The sequence below is a fragment of the Pogoniulus pusillus genome, chromosome W (assembly GCF_015220805.1).
Source record: "Pogoniulus pusillus isolate bPogPus1 chromosome W, bPogPus1.pri, whole genome shotgun sequence".
In the NCBI taxonomy this organism is placed as follows: domain Eukaryota; kingdom Metazoa; phylum Chordata; class Aves; order Piciformes; family Lybiidae; genus Pogoniulus; species Pogoniulus pusillus.
The window spans coordinates 8,415,528-8,440,164 of NC_087308.1; positions in this window are offsets into that span (position 1 = coordinate 8,415,528).

The following is a 24,637-nucleotide window of genomic DNA, read 5'->3' on the forward strand; positions in this document are numbered from 1 at the left end:
CACACTCACAAGTGTTCAATTAAGCTGCCAGACTCTCTATTAAAGACATTTTCTGAAATCTTTCAAAATTCCATTGTTTATAGACATTCTGTCAAATAGTTCTGCTAACCGCATCAAAGAAGTTGTGTGGATAGTTGTAAATAAGTTTGGGGGAATTATTTTGTGTATAGTAATAAATTATTTAATAACTTTTAAATCGGCCTCATTGCATTTTACCCCAAACTCAGATTTCAACTAGTCCCATTTATAACAGACGCTATGTCCAGGGATTCTTAAGCTAGACCTCAGGTGCAGAAGGAGTACAATGTAATGCTGGCTATGCGGGCCGATCGCGTGCAGACACGTGGTGTCTCCTCCTGATAACTCACTGACAGCAGCACCAGGCAATGATAAAGCAGGGTGCACGGCTACACCCGAGACTGAGCTCCAAAGACACAATGACGTTTGTGGCGGACGCCATACATGCATCTAATCAAGCTGCAGCAGGAGAGTTAGCACAGGCGCTCCGGACTGCGCTTTACAACACAGTCCTTATATTTCGGCAAAACAGCGGGAGACCTGCCCGACGTCCACGGGCTGCTATCACTGCAGCCAGCTGGGTCACGCACCACAGCACTGTTCAGCCTCAGTGTGGTGCGCCCGTTACCAGTCTCCTGGCCATGCCATGGCAGTTTGCCAGTCGGAAAGCTTCACAGCCAGAGCGAGCAGCCGCACGTGGACGACAAGAGCTATAGTGCAGGACGAGGTAAAGGGTACCTGGACACCCAGTACCCAGCCGCCATCGAGAGCCGCGGAGTTGACTTGGCAACAGCAGTGTCACCTTGCAAACTACACAAGTCACGAAACTTCCTGTATAGGGTTAACACTCCTGGGGGAGTGACCCTGAACCTGACCCTGGGGGTCTTGGCCCCTCCCCAGGGGTGGTCCACACTCCAGGTGATGGTTAGCCCACTCCCCCCACTTCCTGTGGTATAAAAGAGGAGCACTTCCTGCTCCTCATCCTCTTTTGCCTTGGCTCCCTCTGGACACACACACTCACACTGCATATCAGCACACCACGTGGCAGCCACGAGGCAGAGACACCATCACATTGCTTGGGTTGTATCCATCCCTTTTTGTATTTTGCTGTTTTCCCTTCCTTATCCTTTGTAAACTTCCCTACCTCCAATACCTTTTCTAAGTTATTGTTAAACTTTTCCTTTTTAACTTCCAAATCGAGTGAGATTGATTTATTGGGGTGTGCTTGCCTCTTTTCTCTCTCTCCCTATCTTTGGGAAAAAGGAGGGGGGGAAGAGGGGAGGGTACTCTATAAATTCTATAAATTGTCATTGGGTCTATTAAATTTATTAGAGTCTCTGGGAACCTGCATTTGAACCCAAGACAATTTATTTGGCGTCTCAATGTGGGGCTAGGTAGAAAGAATTCTTTCAGAGAAGATTTGGAAGTTAAAAAATGGATATTCTGAGAGTCTTAATCATTCATGCTTTTGCATGGCTGTTTTGGTCCTGGCTGTTAAAGTTTATAAGTTACCATGTCTTCTGGATTGTCATTGATATGGTCTGGGAATACTCTAAGCATTTGCCTGTCCGAGTCTATGCCTATTTCCTGAATTCTGTTAGTAATCTAACTGTGTTTAGAAATGTTTCTGGAACATGGAATCAATCTGAGTATATGTGTTGGGACACAGAAGCTCCAGATATTTTGGGGGAGAAATGGCACTGGATAGCTGTTATTTCACTGTGTGTAAATGTGGGTTTGGGAATTTACAATGTAGCTCTGAGCTGGAACACGTGGAGACCCCGGGTGGGCGCCGCCATTAGGATGCTTAGGGGGAGGGGTGGCTCTCACTGCCCTGGCTGCAGCTGCGGGGGGTGGGCGACAGGTCAGACCGGTCCGACTGGTCAGGCAGCCCGAGCGCAGGCACCGCCCCTAGTGCGGCTCCGCCCCGAACTCCGCCCCCGGTCCCGCCCAGGGCAGCCCCCCGGACCCTGCCCCCACAGCCCAGCCCCCTCCATCTGGCCCCCATTACCACGCGGCAAGTCAGATCAAACCCGAACCCTCCCACAGACACAGATCCAGGGCAAGGGACCTCTTCGGGAACCAGCACCCCCCAGCAACAGCAACCAGCTGGAAATGGACCTGATAATGGAGTTATCCTTATCAGCTCCACGCCCAGAAAGGAAATCAGGCACACAAGGCAGGAGTATGCAAGGGCAAACGGACAGTCCCTTTTAGCCTGGCTTTTGAAATGTTGGGATGCAGGAGCAGAAACCGTGGACCTAGATCAGAGGGAGGCAAAGCAGCTGGGATCCTTGTCGAGGGATGGGGGTGTAGATAAAGAGCTGGGGAGGCTCGATGGTACCCACTGACTTTGGGCCAGGCTTCTCATTGCCGTCAGGTACAGGTACCCGACTAAGGATGACATGATTTTCCATCCCCTTAAATGGACAGATATGGAACAGGGTATCTCATACCTGAGGCAAATGGCTGTACAGGAGATAATCTATGGAGCCGGCCAGATGCCCTCGGACCCTGATGATGTCCGCATGAAGCCAGCCCTCTTAAAGAAACTGACCCAGTGTGCCCCTTCCACATATGCCCCTACACTGGGAGCACTGCTGCTGGGCAGAGACCCCAACAACCTTCCCACAATCAGGGAGTTTGTGAATGACCTGAGACAGTTTGTCGAGGAAAACCTTAATTGCCACTGTAGAGACCCTCACCCAAGAAGTGAATGAGCTAAAAGCCTCTTTCTCTGAACTGCAGAAGGCAGAGGATGACTGCTCTTCACCTTCAGAATGGGTGCAAGTCTCAGCTGTAAGGAACACACGCCACCATGCTCCTCCTCCCCGCAGGAGACCAGCCCAGAGCAGACAGGGTACACACAGGGGTTCACTTTGGAGAACACTGTGTGAACATGGGGAAAACATGGACAGATGGCATGGCCAGCCCACCTCAGCTCTATCGGCCAGGGTAAGGGAACTGCAGGGGACAAACACAGGGAATGACTCCTCAAGAAGAGGGGTTGCCCCAGTGTCCTGCAGGCAGCCCTCTCGCCCAAGGGGTGGTGAGGCCAGTAACTCAGGTCCATGTGCCTCATGAGGTCACACTGCTCAGCATTAGAGGTGCCCTGTCTCCAGCCAGGCGGAGGCCAGGGACAACAGAGTATATTGGGACGTGTTTGTGAAATGGCCTGGCACTTCTGAAGCCGAGAAGTACAGAGCGTTGGTAGACACCGGTGCCCAATGCACTCTGATCCCCTCCAGCCACAGGGGGACAGAAACTATTACAATTGCAGGAGTCACAGGGGGGTCTCAGGAGTAAATCTCTTGAATTCAGACATCCAATTTGGAAGAGTAGACAGAGGACCACATACTAAGAATGGACCAGGGACTCCTCGCTCCACCATCAGTGCTATTGTTGCAATACACTAGATGGTCTTCCCCAACCCCATTTCATCAGCTAAAATGCCATTGATACCATTTTCCCAAAGCATCCTTAGCCACTCCATGCCTTCCACCTGGTACCACCTCATTACACCTCCGGTAAAAATCTTGGGCTGTTGAAAAGGCACTGGTTGTCCATTAAATTTCCGTACAGGATCAAGGAATTGCTTGGCACTCTGTCAGACACTTCCTACCACTGCTTCTCCGCTGTCTCCCTCGCCGAACAAGATTGCCAGCAATTTGCCTCTGCAGTACCATCTGTGAATACCGCTGAACCTGCGAGCCGCTATGAGTGCACAGCTTTGCCGCAAGGAATGAAGAACTCACCAACTCTCTGCCGATTGTTCGTTGCAAAGCACTGCAACCCCTCTGAAAAAAAATGAGCATGTACAATTGTCTATCACTATATAGACAACATTATTTTCTGTCATTCACGGCCGTTTTGTGCCTGCAGACTTGCAAACGATTGAGACAGTCTGCACAAGACGTGGTCTGATTGTCGCCCCAGGAAAGATACAGCAGCAGAGCCCCTAGAATTATTTAGGTTGGGCCACAATCAGACCTCGAAAGATCGACTTACACAGACAGCAGTTTAAAAAGTTTTTCAGGGTAGATTTCATACTAACAGCAAGGATAGGAAGTATGAGGGATGGGATGAAACAACAACATGGTGGCTGAGCTGAAACAGCTGGGGGCTGGGCAAGACGAGGAGTAGAGGACACCAGCGGCATTGGTCCTCCCCCTCCTCCTCCCCCACCCTACTCGCCACCTGTGGAGAGGCCCGCGGGGTCCTGTTCCCCCCCTCGTCCGCCCGTCTGTTATCTCTTTTTACAGATTTTTTTTTCTCTTTTTCTGCTGGAAGAAACAGAGACTTGGGATTGTTTTGAGCTGGAAAATTACTGAAGCCAAATGTCAGAAAGTTTATGGAAATGATAGCAAGAATATTGATGACGACTTAGAACCATTTTTGCCCCTGTTACAGGCATGGACACACACGGGTGCATCTTTTTAGCCACCTGATAATGACAGTTTTCACTCGAAATGATAGCTAATAGTTCCTGACTGGGGTATTTACCCGTCACCTTACTGATTAATTCCTTCTACGGATGAGGCACCCATTGCGCAGTGGGAAAAGAAAAGAGAGGGAAATTGCTAGGCAATAGCAGAGATGCCAGTCCCACTGACAATGGGTGGAAACTCATACAGACAAGGAAAGCACAAAACAGGACAGACTAGCACACTTATTGCTAGAACTCAGATGCATTGCCTCTCTCAGCGAGAGCATGGACACTTAAATCCACATTACAAGTGTCTTGGGTTCAAATGCAGGTTCCCAGAGATTCTAATAATTTTAGTAGACCCAATGACAATTTATAGAATTTATAGAGTGCCCTCCCCTCTTTCCCCCTCCCTTCCCAGAGACAGGGAATTAGATGTAGAGAGGGAGAGATGAGCACACCCCAATAAATCAATCTCACTCGATTTGGAAGTGGAAAAGGAAAAGTTTAACAATAACTTAGAAAAGGTATTGGAGGTAGGGGAGTTTACAAAGGATGAGGAAGGGAAAACAGCAAAATACAAAAGAGGGATGGATACAACCCGAGCAATGTGATGGTGTCTCTGCCTCGTGGCTGCCACGTGGTGTGCTGGTATGCAGTATGAGTGTGTGGGTCAAGAGTGAATGCAGGAAAAGAGAATGAGACAGGAAACTCCTGTCTCTTTTATACCACAGGAAGTGGGGGGAGTGGGCTAACCATCACCTGGAGTGTGGCCCACCCCTGGGGAGGGGCCAAGACCCCTAGGGTCAGGTTCAGGGTTACTCCCCCAGGAGTGTTAACCCTATACATTCCACCCCTTGGTTAGACCACTTCCACCTTCCTACGAACAGTCTTCTTCTCCAAAGATGGGAAAAAATGTCCGTGGTTTAAGAGTTCTTGAAGTCCTTCTTGGTCCCCAGCTGTATCCCAAGGCGATGTGCTCCTTTGGTCCGGTGCAGGTTGGTGAGGTGTGAGCAGGACAGGAACAGAAGAAAAGTCAGTGAAACAGGAACAGTTTTTGTTGGAACTCAGGAAAGAGTCTTTTCCCTCTGTGAAGAAAACATCAGGAACAGTCTCTTGGTGTCTGGCATCAGGGGAACAGGTGTAGATGAGATGGCTGTAGACATCCTCTGGAGGGAAATCAGGAACAGTCTCTCACTGCAGGGCATCAGTGACTGATCGGATGCAGGGTTCTGGTTGGACGCCTCGTTGTGATGTGATGCTGTAGGACTCTGGATAGCTGCTGGTGTGATGTAGGTTCTGTTGGACGCCGTGTAGTGGTGAGGGTATAACTACAAAAACAACTTGTAACCCCTTATGAACTATAATACAAGTATCACACAACTATGATACAACTATTATACAACTATTATACAAGATAACCTGAAATATCTGGAACACATGGAATCAACTCTGAGATTTCAAAACCTTTTCAGCTAAAGAGAGATTTCTCTGAGGGACACACTTGATAACACCAGTTTCCATCATCACCCAGTATGTATGACCAGAACCCTCTGCAGATACCACCCCTTTGATAGGTTTTCCCCCACCAGAGGCAGGAGCAACCCACACAGTCTTTCCCAGTAGATTCCTTTCACAGACCACAGGAACTCCATCTCCCTCAACTATGGGCAGTAGGGCAGACTGAGCAGGACCAGCTCTGTTAACTGATCCCCTGCTGTTCACCAGCCAAGTGGCTTCTGCAAGGTGCTTCTCCCAGTTTCTGAGAGTTCCACCTCCCATAGCCTTCAGGGTGGTTTTCAGCAGGCCATTGTGTCGCTCAATCTTTCCTGCAGCTTGTGGGTAGTAGGGGATGTGGTAAACCCATTCTATCCCATGCTCTTTTGCCCAGTTGCTTACAAGGTGGTTCTTGAAATGGGTCCCATTGTCTGACTCAATTCTCTCTGGGGTACCGTGTCTCCACAGGATGTGGCTCTGCAGACCCAGAATGGTGTTACGGGCAGTAGCATGAGGTACTGGGTAGGTTTCCAGCCACCCCGTGCTTCCCTCCACCATGGTTAACACATACTGCTTGCCACTGTGAGACCGAGGCAGAGTGATGTAATCGATCTGCCAGGCCTCCCCATACCTGTACTTTGACCACCGTCCCCCGTACCACAAAGGCTTCATGCGCTTAGCTTGCTTTATGGTGGCACAGATGTCACATTCATGGATAACCTGAGTTATGGCCTCCATGGATATGTCCACGGATCTGTCTCGGGCCCATTGGTATGTGGCATCTCTTCCTTGGTGGCCAGAAGAGTCATGTGCCCACCGAGCTAAGAACAGTTCACCTTTGTGTTTCCAGTCCAGGTCAATCTGGCAGATGTGGGCAGCCAGGTCATCTTGGTGGTTATGCTGCTGTTCTTCAGTGGCTCTGCTCTTTGGGATGTGAGCACTGATGTGTCAGATTTTAACAGGCTGTTTGTCCAGGCGTGCAGAAATGTCTTGCCAGAGATCAGCAGCCCAAATAGGCTTCCCTTTTCTCTGCCAATCATTTCTCTTCCACTCCTTCAGCCACCCCCATAAGGCATTTGCTACCATCCATGAGTAGGTGTAGATGTATAGCATTGGCCACTGCTCTCGTTCTCCAATGTCCAGGGCCAGCTGGATGGCTTTCACCTCAGCATACTGGCTGGATTCACCTTCTCCATCTCTTGCCTCTGCAGCCCTGCGTGTGGGGTTCCAGACGGCAGCCTTCCATCTCCGCTTGCTGCCTACCAGGCGTCAGGATCCATCTGTGAAGAGAGCATATGCCTTTTCCTCCTCAGGGAGGTCTCTGTATGGGGGGGCTTCCTCGGCACGGGTCACTGCCTTCTCTTCTGCTGGTTTTCCAAAGTCAGTGCCCTCTGGCCAGTTGGTGATGACCTCTACAATGCCTGGGCACTCGAGAGTCCCCATCCTAGCCCTCTGAGTTATCAGAGCCATCCACTTACTCCAAGTGGCATCTGTGGCATGGTGCGGAGTTGAACCCTTCCCTTTAAACATCCAAGTCAGGACTGGAAGCCTTGGAGCTAAAAGGAGTGGTGACTCCGTCCCAATCACCTCAGAGGCAGCTCTAACTCCCTCATAGGCAGCTAGGATTTCTTTCTCTGTGGGGGTATAATTGGCCTCTGAGCCTTTGTACGCCTTGCTCCAGAACCCAAGTGGGCGGCCTTGTGTTTCATCAGGAGCTTTCTGCCATAGGCTCCAGCTAGGACCATTCTCACCGGCTGCTGTATAGAGAATGTTCTTAATCTCTGGGCCGGTTTGAACTGGTCCCAAGGCCATGGCATGGACCACCTCTCGTTTGATCTGGTCAAATGCCACCTGCTGCTCAGGTCCCCACCCAAAGTTATTCCTCTTTCTTGTAACGTCAAAGAGGGGTTTCACAATTTGACTGTACCCGGGAATGTGCATCTTCCAAAAGCCCACAAACCCCAGGAAGGATTGTGTCTCCTTCCGGTTAGTGGGTTCCACCATAGTGGCCACTTTATTCACCACATCCATAGGGATGTGGCGTCGGCCATCCTGCCATCGAACTCCCAGGAACTGGATCTCTCTGGCAGGCCCTTTCACTTTGCTTCTCTTAATGGCAAAACCAGCATCCAACAGGATATTAATGATCTTCTCACCCTTCTCGAAGACCTCCTCTGCTGTCTCACCCCATACAATGATGTCATCGATGTTCTGTAGATGTTCCGGAGCTCCACCCTTCTCCAGTGCAGTCTGGATGATGCTATGGCAGATTGTAGGGCTGTGCTTCCACCCTTGAGGCAGTCTGTTCCAGTGGTACTGGACTCCTCTCCTGGTGAAGGCAAACTGTGGCCTACATTCTTCTGCAATGGGGATGGAGAAGGCGGCATTAGCAATGTCAATTGTGGCATACCATTTCGCCTCCTTTGTTTCCAGTTCATACTGCAGCTCCAACATATCAGGCATGGCTGCGCTGATTGGAGGAGTCACTTCGTTCAGGCCTCGGAAATCCACCGTAAGTCTCCACTCCCCCGTCTCCTTTCGCACTGGCCATATCGGGCTGTTGAAGGGCGAGTGGCTCTTGCTGATGACAAGCTGCTGCTCCAGGCGGCGAATCAGCTGCTGTATGGGTAGCAGGGAGTCTCTGTTGGAGCGGTATTGCCTGCGATGGACTACACGAGAAGCAATGGGTAACTTAACATCTTCCACCTTGTGGGTACCAACCACGGAAGGGTCATCTGACAAGCCAGGCATGATAGACAGCTGCTCTTTGTCTGCAGTCTCTACAGCTGCTATGCCAAAAGCCCACTTGTTCCCCTTCGGATCTTTAAAGTACCCTTCCCGGAGAATCTCGATCCCCAGGATGCAAGGTGCATCAGGGCCAGTTACTATGGAGTGCTTCTCCCACACATTCCCGGAGAGACTTATCTCAGCCTGCAGCACAGTTAACTCCTGAGACCCCCCTGTGACTCCTGCAATTGTAATAGTTTCTGTCCCCCTGTGGCTGGAGGGGATCAGAGTGCATTGGGCACCGGTGTCTACCAACGCACTGTACTTCTCGGCTTCAGAAGTGCCAGGCCATTTCACAAACACATCCCAATATACTCTGTTATCCCTGACCTCCGCCTGGCTGGAAACAGGGCACCTCTAATGCTCAGCAGTGTGACCACATGAGGCACATGGACCTGAGTTACTGGCTTCACCACCCCTTGGGCGAGAGGGCTGCCTGCGGGACACTGGGGCAACCCCTCTTCTTGAGGAGTCATTCCCTGTGTTTGTCCCCTGCAGTTCCCTTACCCTGGCCGATAGAGCTGAGGTGGGCTGGCCATGCCATCTGTCCATGTTTTCCCCATGTTCACACAGTGTTCTCCAAAGTGAACCCCTGTGTGTACCCTGTCTGCTCTGGGCTGGTCTCCTGCGGGGAGGAGGAGGAGCATGGTGGCGTGTGTTCCTTACAGCTGAGACTTGCACCCATTCTGAAGGTGAAGAGCAGTCGTCCTCTGCCTTCTGCAGTTCAGAGAAAGAGGCTTTTAGCTCATTCACTTCTTGGGTGAGGGTCTCTACAGTGGCAATTAAGGTTTTCCTCGACAAACTGTCTTCAAACTCTCTTAGGTCATTCACAAACTCCCTGATTGTGGGAAGGTTGTTGGGGTCTCTGCCCAGCAGCAGTGCTCCCAGTGTAGGGGCATATGTGGAAGGGGCACACTGGGTCAGTTTCTTTAAGAGGGCTGGCTTCATGCGGACATCATCAGGGTCCGAGGGCATCTGGCCGGCTCCATAGATTGTTTCCTGTACTGCCATTTGGCTCAGGTATGAGATACCCTGTTCCATATCTGTCCATTTAAGGGGATGGAAAATCATGTCATCCTTAGTCGGGTACCTGTACCTGACGGCAATGAGAAGTCTGGCCCAAAGTCAGTGGGTACCATCGAGCCTCCCCAGCTCTTTATCTACACCCCCATCCCTCGACAAGGATCCCAGCTGCTTTGCCTCCCTCTGATCTAGGTCCACGGTTTCTGCTCCTGCATCCCAACATTTCAAAAGCCAGGCTAAAAGGGACTGTCCGTTTGCCCTTGCATACTCCTGCCTTGTGTGCCTGATTTCATTTCTGGGCATGGAGCTGATAAGGATAACTCCATTATCAGGTCCATTTCCAGCTGGTTGCTGTTGCTGGGGGGTGCTGGTTCCCGAATAGGTCCCTTGCCCTGGATCTGTGTCTGTGGGAGAGTGTCATGGAGGGTAGCAGAAGCCCTTAACAGGCCTCCCTGCTGTAAAAGTTACAGTGTCTCACATTTTGAGCCAGAAGCATCGTAAAACCAAAACAATCCTCTAGTCCCATGAGAAGTTTCCTCCCTAGAGGAGATAAAAGGTAAACATCGGCCTTGTTTTCCATCTTTCGGCCTTGGTTCTCATGCACACTGACCACCTGCTGATGGGCCGTGCTTTGGGTGGTCCTACAGGTTGTTTTGGTAGGAGCTGTCCAATTATATAGGTTAATTGTAATTTTGTGCCAATCTGTAAGAATAACGTAAAATAGCCTGGACTGGAAGGTTACACCTCTTTTGAACATTATAAAAATGGTGTGCCTTCCTGGATCGGGGCGCTTGCTGGCTTGAGCTTGCTGGTACCCGCTCCTACCTGCTCGCTCGCTAGCCTGCCTGCCTGCCTCGCTCCTGCCGCAGTGACCTCACGTTCCTGATCATCCCTGCCCGACGAGGGGCTCGCAGAAGCCTGAGACCTGCTTGGGCCCGATCCTGACGAACAAAGGGACACCGCCCAAAAACTTCTAACTTTGCTGAACTGAACTACGAACAGTGAGTAAATTGGAGAAAGAACTCTTTACCTAAAGACTGAGTAACTTTAAAGACTCAAGAGAACTCTAAAGAAATCACAGACTCTCCTTTATCTGCTATTTTCTGAACTGTTATTCTACAACTTCAATCCTAAAAGAACTCACGTGGGGAATTTAGTTCGGGAGGGGGATCTCCGTGTTTGAGCAATAAATCACTTGAAAATCCACAAGTGAGTCTCCACGTATTTTCCCCACAACGTCCCAAACTACCTTCCGTGACAGAGGGTTCGGGTTTGATCTGGCTGGCCGCGTGGTAATGGGAGCCAGATGGAGGGGGCTGGGCTGTGGGGGCAGGGTCCGGGGGGCTGCCCTGGCGGGGACCGGGGGCGGAGTTCGGGGCGGAGCTGCGCTAGGGGCGGTGCCTGCGCTCGGGGCTGCCTGACCGGTCGGACCGGTCTGACCTGTCGCCCACCCCCCGCAGCTGCAGCCAGGGCAGTGTGCACCACCCCTCCCCCTAAGCATCCTAATGGCGGCGCCCACCCGAGGTGTCCACGTGTTCCAGCTCAGAGCTACATTGTTAATTCCCAAATCCACATTTAAACACAGTGAAATAACAGCTATCCAGTACCATTTCTCCCCCAAAATATCTGGAGCTTCTGTGTCCCAATACATATACTCAGATTGATTCCATGTTCCAGAAACATTTCTAAACACAGTGAGATTACTAACAGAATTCAGGAAATAGGCATAGACTCGGACAGGCAAATGCTTAGAGTATTCCCAGACCATATCAATGACAATCCAGAAGACATGGTAACTTATAAACTTTAACAGCCAGGACCAAAACAGCCATGCAAAAGCGTGAATGATTAAGACTCTCAGAATACCCATTTTTTAACTTCCAAATCTTCTCTGAAAGAATTCTTTCTACCTAGCCCCACGTTGAGGCGCCAAATAAATTGTCTTGGGTTCAAATGCAGGTTCCCAGAGACTCTAATAATTTTAGTAGACCCAATGACAATTTATAGAATTTATAGAGTGCCCTCCCCTCTTTCCCCCTCCCTTCCCAGAGACAGGGAATTAGATGTAGAGAGGGAGAGGTGAGCACACCCCAATAAATCAATCTCACTCGATTTGGAAGTTAAAAAGGAAAAGTTTAACAATAACTTAGAAAAGGTATTGGAGGTAGGGAAGTTTACAAAGGATAAGGAAGGGAAAACAGCAAAATACAAAAGAGGGATGGATACAACCCGAGCAATGTGATGGTGTCTCTGCCTCGTGGCTGCCACGTGGTGTGCTGGTATGCAGTATGAGTGTGTGGGTCAAGAGTGAACGCAGGAAAAGAGAATGAGACAGGAAACTCCTGTCTCTTTTATACCACAGGAAGTGGGGGGAGTGGGCTAACCATCACCTGGAGTGTGGCCCACCCCTGGGGAGGGGCCAAGACCCCTAGGGTCAGGTTCAGGGTTACTCCCCCAGGAGTGTTAACCCTATACAAGTCATTAACCAGATTCTGGACTAGGAGCAGGGAATGATAGGGCTTGTAGGCTAACGCCAGTCAGCTCCTTCCCCCCAATAAACTTGTTCAAATAGATAAAGACAGGACTATTTTTGAAAGCCTTTTTTGATGGTACCATATTTTGAAGCCTAGGAGTTTACTGGGCAAACTGCTAATTGCAATGAAATGAGTCTTGTGACAATTCTGATTTTCCTTTTTCTGAGAATACCATGGTATTATTATCTTTTTGAATTTTCTTTGCTTTTTCCTGAATTTCCTATAGCTGATAGATTTTTAGAGTAAGATAAGTTAAGGCTAAGGGCCTGTAGTTTTGGGAATTTAGGACATAAGGATATTATGGGATGTTTTTCTTGGGTATATCTGGGCATCACTGAAAAAAAGAAAGAGGGGGGGGAAATGGGTTAGAGGACAGTAGCATAGCAGAAGAAATTTTTTTTCTTTTTCGAGATTTTTCTGATCACATCATACAGACTAGGCCAGTGGATCTGCTAGCCTAGGCAATGGATATGTCTGCATTTGTTCTTGTATTTGCTTGTGTTTGATCATTTATCTTCACAGGCCTTGATGAAGACCAACCTGATTATGACCAACCTGTTTTTTCCTAAAGTGAGCTCAGATGGCAGAACTGTGAAAGGACTTGAAAGGAGCACTGACATGATGATTGTGTTTATATGGACCTTAAGGTTTGGACAATGGCTAACGAATTTGGGTATTTTCACGAGTTTTCAGTGATTGTGGTTTAATGGAATAGATTCAGTTTAGCAGCTTTGTAAAGGCCTGGCCCACTCAAATTGGCATAAGATGGCAATGTGACTTTTGTCTCTTGCAAGGGCCCTGCAAGGGATAAAAAACACTGCCCTAAATTCTAAAAGCAGATGAAGAACTGTGGGAAAAGGCCTAATAGAGTAGCCTGAAAGCAACATCTAGGGCATATCTTTGTATTGTATTTAGAGGTTAGTAGTTCTTAAGCACAATAGTCAGACGCAGCTCATAGCTAAGGAGTGTGATGAGAACATCGAGATTTCTGAGAACTACAGAGTGAATCCAGAACTATGGGAGTCTGAGAAGAATACTTGACAGCTGAATGATCTGCGAATTTGCAACGTCCATTCCCACACAGAGCCAGTGAAGACGTGGCACACCTGAGCTCTCCTGACTGTGATGTTCATCTGGACTTTTGGGTTTCTGAACGAATGACTTACTGTCGCTTGCAGAAATAGCTTTTGGTATTGTTAGCTAAGCTTGGGTTGTTAGCTTGCCGGACTAATGCTACTGATGAAAGCTCTAACAGGTTTATTCTCTTTTGATTTTAGCACTGTTGATTTGTAGCTACACCATTCACCCCTGTGTTGAACAGCCTGTGTAAGTTGAAAGACCAGCCCAGGTTGCTCAAAAGAAAGATAGGGATATGTTGGAGAAATTCTTGTTAGCAGAAGCACACAGAAGTGATAAACATGAGCAACCCGTGCTGGGAAGACCTTGAGTCCATCCTGGGAGTTTAGATAGCAGGCACAGGGAGCTTCCCCCCACATGCAGCTGCAGGGGGTGGAGTGCAGCTGCAGGTGCGCAGAGTTTAGCCAGCCCCAGAGGCTGACCCTCAGATTGTTATGGTATGCTGACCTATCTATGCCTTACGAGTAACTCTGGACCCTCTCACTGTAACCAATCTTGGTGGAGCACGCCTCTTGCTAGAATGCATGTAAGTCACTGTATCACGGAAATAAAGTGGATTTGACCATCTAACCATATTGGTGAACCAAAAGTCATTTACCCATAGCACTCCACCGGATTAAACTCCAACAGTCAGCCAAACTTTTCCATAATAGGGAAAAGCCACAGGCCTGGACCTTCCAAATATGGCAATCACACAGGCCTTACACTAGGCAGGCATGAGCTGGGCGTGTGGGGGCTTACACAACCACCTTACACAATCAGGGGTCCTGGGCAGGCCAGCCTTTATGACACCAGGTCTGTTGTGCCCCTTTGTGCTCGTTATGTGTTTACCTCTGCTTATGGGCAGAAAAACATGTCTCGGAAGGGCAAGGCATGAATAAGCCTATTTTTGGGCCTATGGGCCCTCTGCTACAACCAGTGATTCCAGAAATATCATTAGACTCTGTCCCTTTGCAATTGGATGGCAATAAAGTACACTGAGCACCTGTGTGAACTAAAGCCCTGTATTTCCCAACTTTTGACCTGCCAGGCCACTAAGGAATACATTCCAATAGATTCGGTTCTCTCCACTATCCCTTTCCTCCTCCTGGCTGGAGGCAGGGCACCCCTAATGCTGAACATGGCATGTAGGGTGTACACAGTGATTGGTGGTGTTGTGAGGAAAAATTGCAATTGTTGAACTAATTGCAGTTGCTCTGGGGAGCTGAAGAAGTGACGGCTACTTTTCTGGCATTGCTGCCTCTGTTTCTGCCACTTCGCAGTTCCCTGACTCTCTTCAAAAGAACTGAAGTAGGCTGGCCATCCCACTTGTTCATGTTCTCACCAAATTGGTCATGCAGAATTATCCACAGGGACGCACGTGATTGCTGATGTCTGATATGGAATTCGTCTCCTCCTGGACTGGAATCTGTTATGAAGGGGGGGCTAGTTGAATCTGAGTTTGGGGTGAAATGCAATGAGGCCGATGTAAAAGTTATTAAATAATTTATTAATATATATACAGAGAACTCCCCCAAACTTATTTACAACTATCCACACAAATTCTTGGATGCAGTTAGCAGAACTATTTTACAGAATGTCTATATACAATGGAATTTTGAAAATGTTTTAGAAATGTCTTTGATAGAGAGTCTTGCAGCTTAATTCACCGCTTGTCAGGTTAACCAAATTCTTTTAGCAACTTGAATAAAGAGAATTCAGAATACTCACTAGTCCTCAGTCTTAATGTCTGTGTTCCAAAACGTACGCAGGAAAATATACAGCAGAAGTCCTGTGGTGAATTCCACGTGGGCTGCGATGTGTCTCGGCTGCTGGATTAAGGTTAGAGCACGCTGTCTGAGGAGACTTTACGGACATGGGCAAGGTCCCTCCGTGGCTTCTCAGAAGGTCATCAGACGTTCAGCCAGCTGGGCAGAGTAGGATCCAGGCTGGAGGCTAAGGTAGCCCCATTTGGTGCACCAGGGGTCAGCGACTCTCTCTGGGCTGGCACGGCAGGCTGAGGTGGCAGGCCGAAAATTGCGGGCCGACCAAGTCGATACCGTGCAAAGTGTCACACAGCAGCAGCAAAACAGCATCAGACAACAAGCAGGGAAAGGCAGACAGGTGAGCGAACGAACAAACAAGCACCTTATTTACCTGTTTACCCCCTTTTATAGAGTAATGGCCAAGGCTAATGGTCTCTTTGGCCACAATATCACCCAATCACCTTTTGGCAATCACCCAAATATACCCAAAAAAGGAAGAACCCACAAGCCGTTCTCCTCTAAAAATGGGAGGCGTATACACCTTGCATGCGACAGGGGTGTGCATCTTATGAAACCCCTCTTATGCAACCAGACTAAACCAGACTGGGTTGTTTTGGGTTTCTTTTGTCCTATTTTCCCACCTCTGGCTGCAATGCAGACAGGCAGGTAAACATGTCTGGACAAGACAGGACATGCTCAAGCGTATTTTGTGACCTTTGGGACTCTCCACCACAGAATCGCCTTGCATGAGGTGGATGTCTGTTCCTGATGGCAGAAACATGCACCCATTCAGATGATGCAGGGATGGTATCCTTTACCAGAATGGAAATGGAGGCTTTAAGTTCCTCCTTCATATCCTTTATGCTATCCTTGATCTCATCCTTAATGACATCCTTTATCTCTGTACCCAGATTTTTTATGGCAGAGACTAGGGCAGAATGTGACATGCTGTCCTCTGTCTGCCTCAGCTGGTCAGTGAATTCACCCAACAGTGAGAGACCTTCCATTATCACTCCTTGATAGAAACCTGCTAGCCAAGATGTTAGCATAGGATGAAGGAGCAAGCTGAATAAGCTTCTTCATGAGACCGGTTCCAAGAGGAAAGTCATCAGGCTCATGTGTGCCATGATCTTCATAAAGCATTGTGATGGTTTGGGTGTTACCCACCCCCCCACACTTCAGAAATCACCCAGACTAGACTCAGCCAGCTCTGGAAATATGAATGAAGCTTATATTTACAGCTAGCACAATATACAAGCAGATATTTACAGTATATACAGTTATAGACAGAAATATACAAGGTAAAAGGTAATACAGAAACACAACTCCCCTCCCAGAAACCTGAGTCCCCGGGGGGGGGGCTCTCAACCACCCCTTCACCTTCCCCCTACTCCTCTTAACCTTACCCCAGTCCCAAGGAAGAATAGAGGTTCGGCCAGGGGGTTAGGAAGCAAAGTGGATTAGTCCCAAAAATGGAGGGTGAGGTTAGAGAGTAAGATGTAGCTCAGCCAGCAGCCCAAGTGAGAGTGGTGCCAAGTATCTTATCTATGTTTTGACTTATATTTTTATACATCTCAGCAAGCCTATGAGGGAAGTAGACATCACCACTGTTTTCCTTTCACAGTTCTTCTCACCAAAACATTCTAGCCTGCTTCAAACTAGCAGAAGCATTTCCTTCACAGCAAACTCTTTCAGAAGTTTAATTCCCTGCTCAGTTGTGTTCCACATCTTGGGAGGGATATCTCATAGTCACAGCCAACAGGAGGCGTGTCCACAAGCTAACCTTACCAAGAGGACTTGCTAGTTATTTGTCCACTCCACTCTCCTTAGTGAGTGGTCCTAGCTGCTTGGCAGACTTGTCTCCTACCTGCAGGGCATTGGCACCAATAGTACAGCATCTCACCAGCCAGCTTAGGATTGGCTCTCCTGATTCCCTTGAGTATTCCTTTCTAACTTCCCTGACCACTTTGAGGGCATCATTGGAATCCTGGATGTCATCCTTCTCCTCTTCCTCTTGTTGTCCTGGTTGTTCTGGTTGTCCCTGGTCTAGAAACAGAATTTTCCTAAGAGCACTCTTAAACTCATCAGAACCATCCTCTTTCTTGGCAGCCAATCTCACAACGTTCCTCTCATCAGAGTACTGAGATCTGAGTATGTTGGCCAAATCCTGAAGACTGTACTTCTCTTCTTCCTCTTGTGCACCAGAGGTCCCCTCCCCCTAAGTCCTCTTGGATCACTCTTTTCAAATGTTTTGGTTTTGCCTGAGCCTTAGCTGGAGTCAAAATGATTTGAGCTGAAGTATCCTCTAGCAGGTCTGAATTATTGGGGGTCTGACCTGATGCCTGTGAGTTTGAATCTGGCTTAGGGTTAGGTGAAGGAACATCAGAAGCCTGAGCATTTATCTCTGTTCCTTGGCTGCCTGGCATGTTATTGTTATGAACTGTGACTTTGGCCATCTTTTCAAATCTTGAGGGGTGCACTTTACTATCGCTTGTCCCGTTGAGTTGTATGGTGCTCTGAAGACATGTTTGATGTTCCAATCTTCGCAGAAGCATCGTATTAACTCAGTTCTGTAAGCTGGGCCATTATCCATTTTTATTTCTTTGGTGACCCCCATCACAGTGAACACCTGTAGCATGTGTTGTCGTACTGCCTTTGCTGAAGTGGATGTATGTGCTGTAGCCCGCATCATATGTGAACAGGTTTCCACAGAGATGTGAATATATTTCAGCCGACCAAAGGGGGCATATTCAGTCACACCTGTTTGCCAGATTTCTTGGGGCTGTAGGCCTCAGAGGTTTACTCCTCCTGATGGCAGGGTGGGCACACAAGCACAATCAAGGCAGGCCGCAACGATTGCTCTTGCATCTGCTAAGGATATGCAGAATCTTCGTCATAGCACAACTGGTGATTGATGAAAAAACGCATGTGATCTTCTTGTGTCTTCTAATTTATGCGGCTTGTCTGCATCTTTGGCATTAGTGACAATCCTGTCTGCTCGTGCGTTACCTTCTACTAGCCTGCCAGGTAATGTTGTATGGCTTTTGATGTGAGATACAAACATTCGGCCTGTCCTGTGCTGTAATGTTGCCCAAAGGTGGCAGAACACCTTGAACAACTTTGGGTTATTCACATGGCCAATTAGTGCTCTGTACATTCACTGAACCACCCCAACTATATACTCAGAGTCGCAAACAATATTGATGTCTTCCTCAGGCCAGCACTGCAATACTGCTATTATCGCTTCCAGTTCTAGCAGTTGCACTGAACCTTCCGCAATTAAAGTATGCAACTTCCAGGTACCTGATTCTTTCCACATGTATATTAGGGAGTCACTCCTTGCCACAGCACTTGAGGTGAGGGATGAAGGGGTTGAGAGCTTGTGGGTTAAAATCAGAGGGAGGACAAACAAATCTGACATCCTGGTTGGAGTCTGTTACAGACCACCCAACCAGGATGAGGAAACAGATGAGATATTTTACAAACAGTTGGAGGCTGTCTCAAGATCTTCAGATCTTGTCCTTGTGGGTGACTTTAACCTGCCAGACATCTGCTGGGAACTTAATTCAGCAGAGAGGAGGCAGTCCAGGAGATTTCTAGAGTGCATGGAGGACAGCTTCATGACCCAGCTGTTAAGCGAGCCTACTAGGGGTCAAGCTCAGCTTGACCTGCTGCTCTCCAACAGAGAAGGGCTGGTAGGAAATGTGACAGTGGGAGGCTGCCTGGGGTGTAGTGATCATGAGATAGTGGAGTTTTTGATATGCAGGGAGATAGGGAGGCACTACAATAAAACCCACACTTTGGACTTTTGGAGGGCAAACTTCAATTTGCTTAAGAAACTTATTTCCAAAGTCCCCTGGGCAGCAGTCCTTAAGAACAAGGGGGTCCAGGATGGTTGGACCTACTTTAAACAGGAGCTCTTGAAGGCACAGGAACTGGCAGTTTCCATGTGCCGAAAGATGAGCCGCAGGGGGAGGCGACGAGCCTGGATGAGTAAACAGCTCCTGAAGGAACTGGGGGAAAAAAAGAGGGTGTATCACCTCTGGAAGGAGGGGAAGGCTTCTCCTGACGTGTTTAAGGAGATAGCCAGATTATGCAGGAGAAAAATTAGAGAGGCTAAGGCCCAGCTAGAACATAGGCTGGCCACTTCCATGAAGGATAACAAAAAGCACTTTTATAAATTTATCAATGCTAAAAAGAAGGGCAAGAAGAGCCTCCACTCCTTATTGGACCAGGAGGGGAACACTATAACTGATGACGAAGAAAAGGCTTAGGTCCTGAATGCCTTCTTTGCCTCAGTTTTCAACAGTAAGGAGGGAGGAGTTCAGGGCATGTGGCCTCTTGAACTGGGGGATGGGGTCGGGGAGCTGTGTGTTGCCCTGGAAATTCATGAAGAATTTGTTCAGGACCTGCTGAGCCACCTGGACACCCACAAGTCCATGGGACCAGATGGGATCCATCCTAGGGTGCTGAGAGAGCTGGCAGATGAGCTGGCCAAGCCGCTCTCCATTTTCCAGCAGTCCTGGCTCACCGGAGAGGTCCCAGGAGACTGGAAACTGGCCAACGTGGTCCCCATCCACAAGAAGGGTCAGATGGAGGAACCTGGGAACTACAGACCTGTCAGCCTGACCTCAGTGCAGGGGAAACTGATGGAGCAGGTTATCTTGGGGGTGATAAGAGCGCACCTGAGGGATGGCAAAGGGCTCAGATCCAGCCAGCACGCTTTAGGAAGGGCAGATCCTGCCTTTCTAACCTGATCTCCTTCTATGATCAGGTGACCCGCTTGGTGGATGTGGGGAGGCCTGTGGATGTGGTCTATCTGGACTTTAGCAAGGCCTTTGACACTGTCCCCCACAGCAAACTGCTGGCTAAGCTGTCAGCCCACGGCTTGGATGGCAACACTCTGTGCTGGGTTAGGAAGTTAGGAACTGGCTGGAGGGCCGGACCCAGAGAGTGGTGGTGAATGGTGCCACATCCAGCTGGCGGCCAGTCACTAGTGGTGTCCCTCAGGGATCAGTGCTGGCCCCATCCTCTTTAACATCTTCACAGATGACCTGGATGAGGGCATGGAGTCAGTCATCAGCAAGTTTGCAGATGACACTAAGCTGGGGGCAGATGTGGCTGGGTTGGAGGGCAGAAGGGCTCTGCAGCGGGACCTTGACTGCCTGGACAGATGGGCAGAGTCCAATGGGATGGGGTTCAATAGCTCGAAGTGCCAGGTGCTGCTCTTTGGCCACAACAACCCCATGCAGAGATACAGGCTGGGGTCGGAGTGGCTGGAGAGCAGCCAAACAGAAAGGGATCTGGGGGTGCTGATTGATACCCGCCTGAACATGAGTCAGCAGTGTGCCCAGGTGGCCAAGAGAGCCAATGGCATCCTGGCCTGCATCAGGAATGGTGTGGTCAGCAGGAGCAGGGAGGTCATTCTACCCCTGTACTCTGCACTGGTTAGACCACACCTTGAGTACTGTGTTCAGTTCTGGGCCCCCCAGATTAGGAGGGACATCGAGATGCTTGAGCGTGTCCAGAGAAGGGCGACGAGGCTGGTGAGAGGCCTTGAGCACAAGCCCTACAAGGAGAGGCTGAGGGAGCTGGGATTGTTTAGCCTGGAGAAGAGGAGGCTCAGGGGTGACCTTATTGCTGTCTACAACTACCTGAAGGGTGGTTGTGGCCAGGAGGAGGTTGCTCTCTTCTCTCAGGTGGCCAGCGCCAGAATGAGAGGACACAGCCTCAGGCTCTGCCAGGGGAGATTTAGGCTCGAGGTGAGGAGAAAGTTCTTCACTGAGGGAGTTATTAGATACTGGAATGGGCTGCCCGGGGAGGTGGTGGAGTCGCCGTCCCTGGGGCTGTTCAAGGCAAGATTGGACATTGCACTTGGTGCCATGGTCTAGCCTTGAGCTCTGTGGTAAAGGGTTGGACTTGATGATCTGTGAGGTCTCTTCCAACCCTGATAATACTGTGATACTGTGGTATCCCACTTTCCCAGACTTGCTGCTGGCATCCATAAAAATGGTAGGCCCAATCAATGAACGATCTGAAACAGAAGACTGTTCTTCCATATTGATGGTAGTTTTGAAGAGGTAACGCGGCCTGCGACATCTGGCGCACCGAACAGTGGAATCTAACCCCCCTTTTCGGGTGCAACATCTGGAGCACCGAACAGTAGGATTTGACCCTTTGGGTGCACGGAACGGAGAGGCTTAACCTTGTTGTGGAGGGGGATTTCTCTGATTCCTTCCTTATTAGGGGAAGGTGAGAAATTAATTTGAGGCAGTATGAATTTTTTATTAAATTATTTATTAAAATTAATATTTATAAATTTGTACCACCCCCAACCACTATGTAATCAAGTTCTTTTGCATGATTATGAAAACAGTTGGGATATGATATATTTATGTACAGGGATTTGATGGAAATATCAAATTATCAACAACTATAGACAGAGAGAAAGATTCCCTTAGGCTTAATGCATCTTAACAACCATGCTGTCTGCCCGGTAGGGCTGAAACTGTGTCTGCTCTTAAGACAGAGATAACTTATTTTACAAAGGAATTAAAGCTTGCTTAAATGTGTTGCTCTTAAGTATTAATTATTAATCACCCTCCCGGGATTGTGCCACGGCGTGTGCCCAGTATTTGGGTCTTGGTGAAGCTGGAATCTGTCCCGGCTTGTAGGGGAATGATAAGTGTTCCCAGTCTCTGGGGTAAACAGGATTTCTTTGACCTTCTCTCCTGGTGTGAAGTGGTCTCTGCCTCGGTGCTGCTGCTCCTGGATGCCATGTGTGTCCAGGGATGATCAGCTGGCAGGATTTCCAGGTGCAGGAGGAGGATTTGTCCGTGCAGCTTCTAGCACAGTCGTCTCAAAGCTAGCAGGCTGTGTTTGTAGGTTAGCAGACAGTCTGGAAGGTCTGCTGAGCCTGGATTCTCCAGGCTTACAGGGCAGCTGGCAAGCAGTATATGCCGGGCTGCAGGGAGACTTGAGCTCCGTACATAAATGCAAGATAGCAAGCCAGTATGTACGGCTGCTCTAGGCTTAAGCAGGGGGCTCTCGGCTCCCCATATATGCATCAAGTGCAGGCGTGCATGCGCTCTGCTTCTCAAAGGGTTCACAGACAGGATAACTGTGCCTTGAGATTAATTGCAAGAGGTCTGAGCCTCAGTAATGTTTGCAAGAGAGGACCTGATCCTGTATCTAGGCCGTGCAAGCAGATCTGTGCTGCTATGTGGATCAGAAAGCTGAGCTTGAACCTCTGAACACTCTGAACACTCTGAACACGTGGTGCTCCTTTGCACTCCTCTTTATAGACTCTGAGCCTAGATTCAGTGACCAATCAGGTTGGCAGTAAGTCCAAACCTTACCTTAATAGGCAGAAGATGTTTGCCTGGACCCTCCCGATTAGGGGATTACCTGGGTGGACCCCAGGGGTACACAGACTGGGTGTGTGTTTGTTACACAACCTGTTTACTGCCATAGGTCCTGGCATGGGGTCCATGCTCGGAGGAGCAGTTGTGGAACGCCCCTCAAAGCATGTCTCTATGAGACGTTTGGACGCTCCAATTTTGCTGATCAAAAGGAGCGATTCTTGATTCCTGTGGGATGTGGCCTTTTGAAGCGGCCACCTGAAAGACGACAGGTAAAACACCTTGAAAAGAGACATAAATATTGTTTCTAAAGACTTTTAGCTTTTGCCTTAAAGTCAGACTGGGGAGAGTAGTGGAAGCCGCAGAGATATCTCAGGAATTTCTTTGCTGCAGTCCAGAGACTGCTGTTTGTAATTCTTTGCTGATAAGCCGAATCCCAGCTAAGTGATTAACTGCCAGCTCAAGTGTCTCAAGAGTCCGTTCCAGCTAAGTTCTCTGAAGCTTGAGAGGAAAAGCAGAGACCAAGAAAGAAGCGACTGAGTCCACATCAGCGGACGCTTCGTCCTCCTCCGGAGACACTCTTGCAATCTCCCATGCTTCATAAGATCACCCCAAGAAAGACAAAGCCCCGCAGGTGAAAGCGTCTGAAAGACCTTCTGAGACGGCTGAGTATCCATCTGTTGCGGACTGTGGTATCTGTGAAATGCTTCCATTCAGCATTTCCTGTGGGGTGATGGGTTTGTTTTGGGGAGGTGCTGGGTCTCTGTTTGGGCTTCAGGGAGCTGGGCTGTTTGCATTCAACAGGTTGATGGCCGATGGAGTTTTTTTTTTCTTCTTACCTTGGAACTTCTCACTGCAAAGATGGAGGACGGGTGGCGTCTCTTCAACGGATTCGCCATCTGCGTCCCCTCCACACCTTGGTCTCGGACTCCATCGTGGGGTTTGGGACTTTAGGGCTTTGGCATGGCGGGAGATCGGGGCTGGTTTTCAGTTGTCGGTTTCATGCCCACACGCCCCCCTCCTCCCCCCGCGCCTGCCGGAGCAGCGCGCTCACCCCCCACCTTCCTCCCCTTGCGGGCTCACGGGCTGGCCCCCCCCCCCCCCCCCCGCACTTTCTCAGCGGGAGACGGGCGTCTTGATTCTTAAAGTGACAGATTTGTATTTTTGTATCTTGCTGACTATGTTACTGCTGTAACTCTTGATGATGTTTTTATCCTCTGATTGTACTGGATCTTAGAGGTTACTGGATAAGATGTTAAGTGCCTGTTAATTGTAATTGTACATTAGAGTAAGAATGCTAAGTTTGTGACTAGTCCTATTAGGGTGTAACTGATAGATTAACATTTTTTTTTTTCCTTTTGGGGTTGACTGACCTAAAGGTTTCTTTTTTTTCTACATGCCATGGCTTCATTTTTTTCCCCTTTTTTTTAAAAACAAACCAACCCCTCACTGCGCAGTGTAATATTCCTTTTAATTTTTTTTTTCCTTTGGGTTTCTTATTTTTTCTGTATTTGGAATCGATTCCAGGGTTTTCCTTTATCAATTTTTAGCACTGATATAGTTAAGGATTATATAGTTATTATCGGTATATTATAGGATAATTTTTCTTTCTTAGGATTTTTCTTTTAAGGATAAGAATCATGTGGAAACAAAACACAACAACACAAAACAACACAGAGAGGTAACATGGTTATGATTTTGGCAAGGTTCCTATGACAAAGAGTTTTGGATCCTGTTTCATGCCAGCTTAGGCACTGGCTTTCTGTGGCATTGGCCTGTGACAGGTCACTGTGATTGTACCATCACACTTATGCAAGTTATATGCTCAGACATTACACTTCACACCTGCTTATGCTGATTGCACACCATGGCGCTCAAAAAACACACACACACACACACACAAAAGGCAAAAGAGGGCAAATGTACCTGGATTTTTTGTTTGATGGATGTCAGCTTGTATGTTCAATCTGTTTTCTTGGTGGCGAGCAAAGACTTTTGCTCAGATGACTTTGTATTGGAATGTATACTGAGATATGGTTATGCTTTTGATCACGCTTAATGATTTAGGTTCCTGCTTCACAAGCTTCTAGCAATGCTATTTTAATGAGT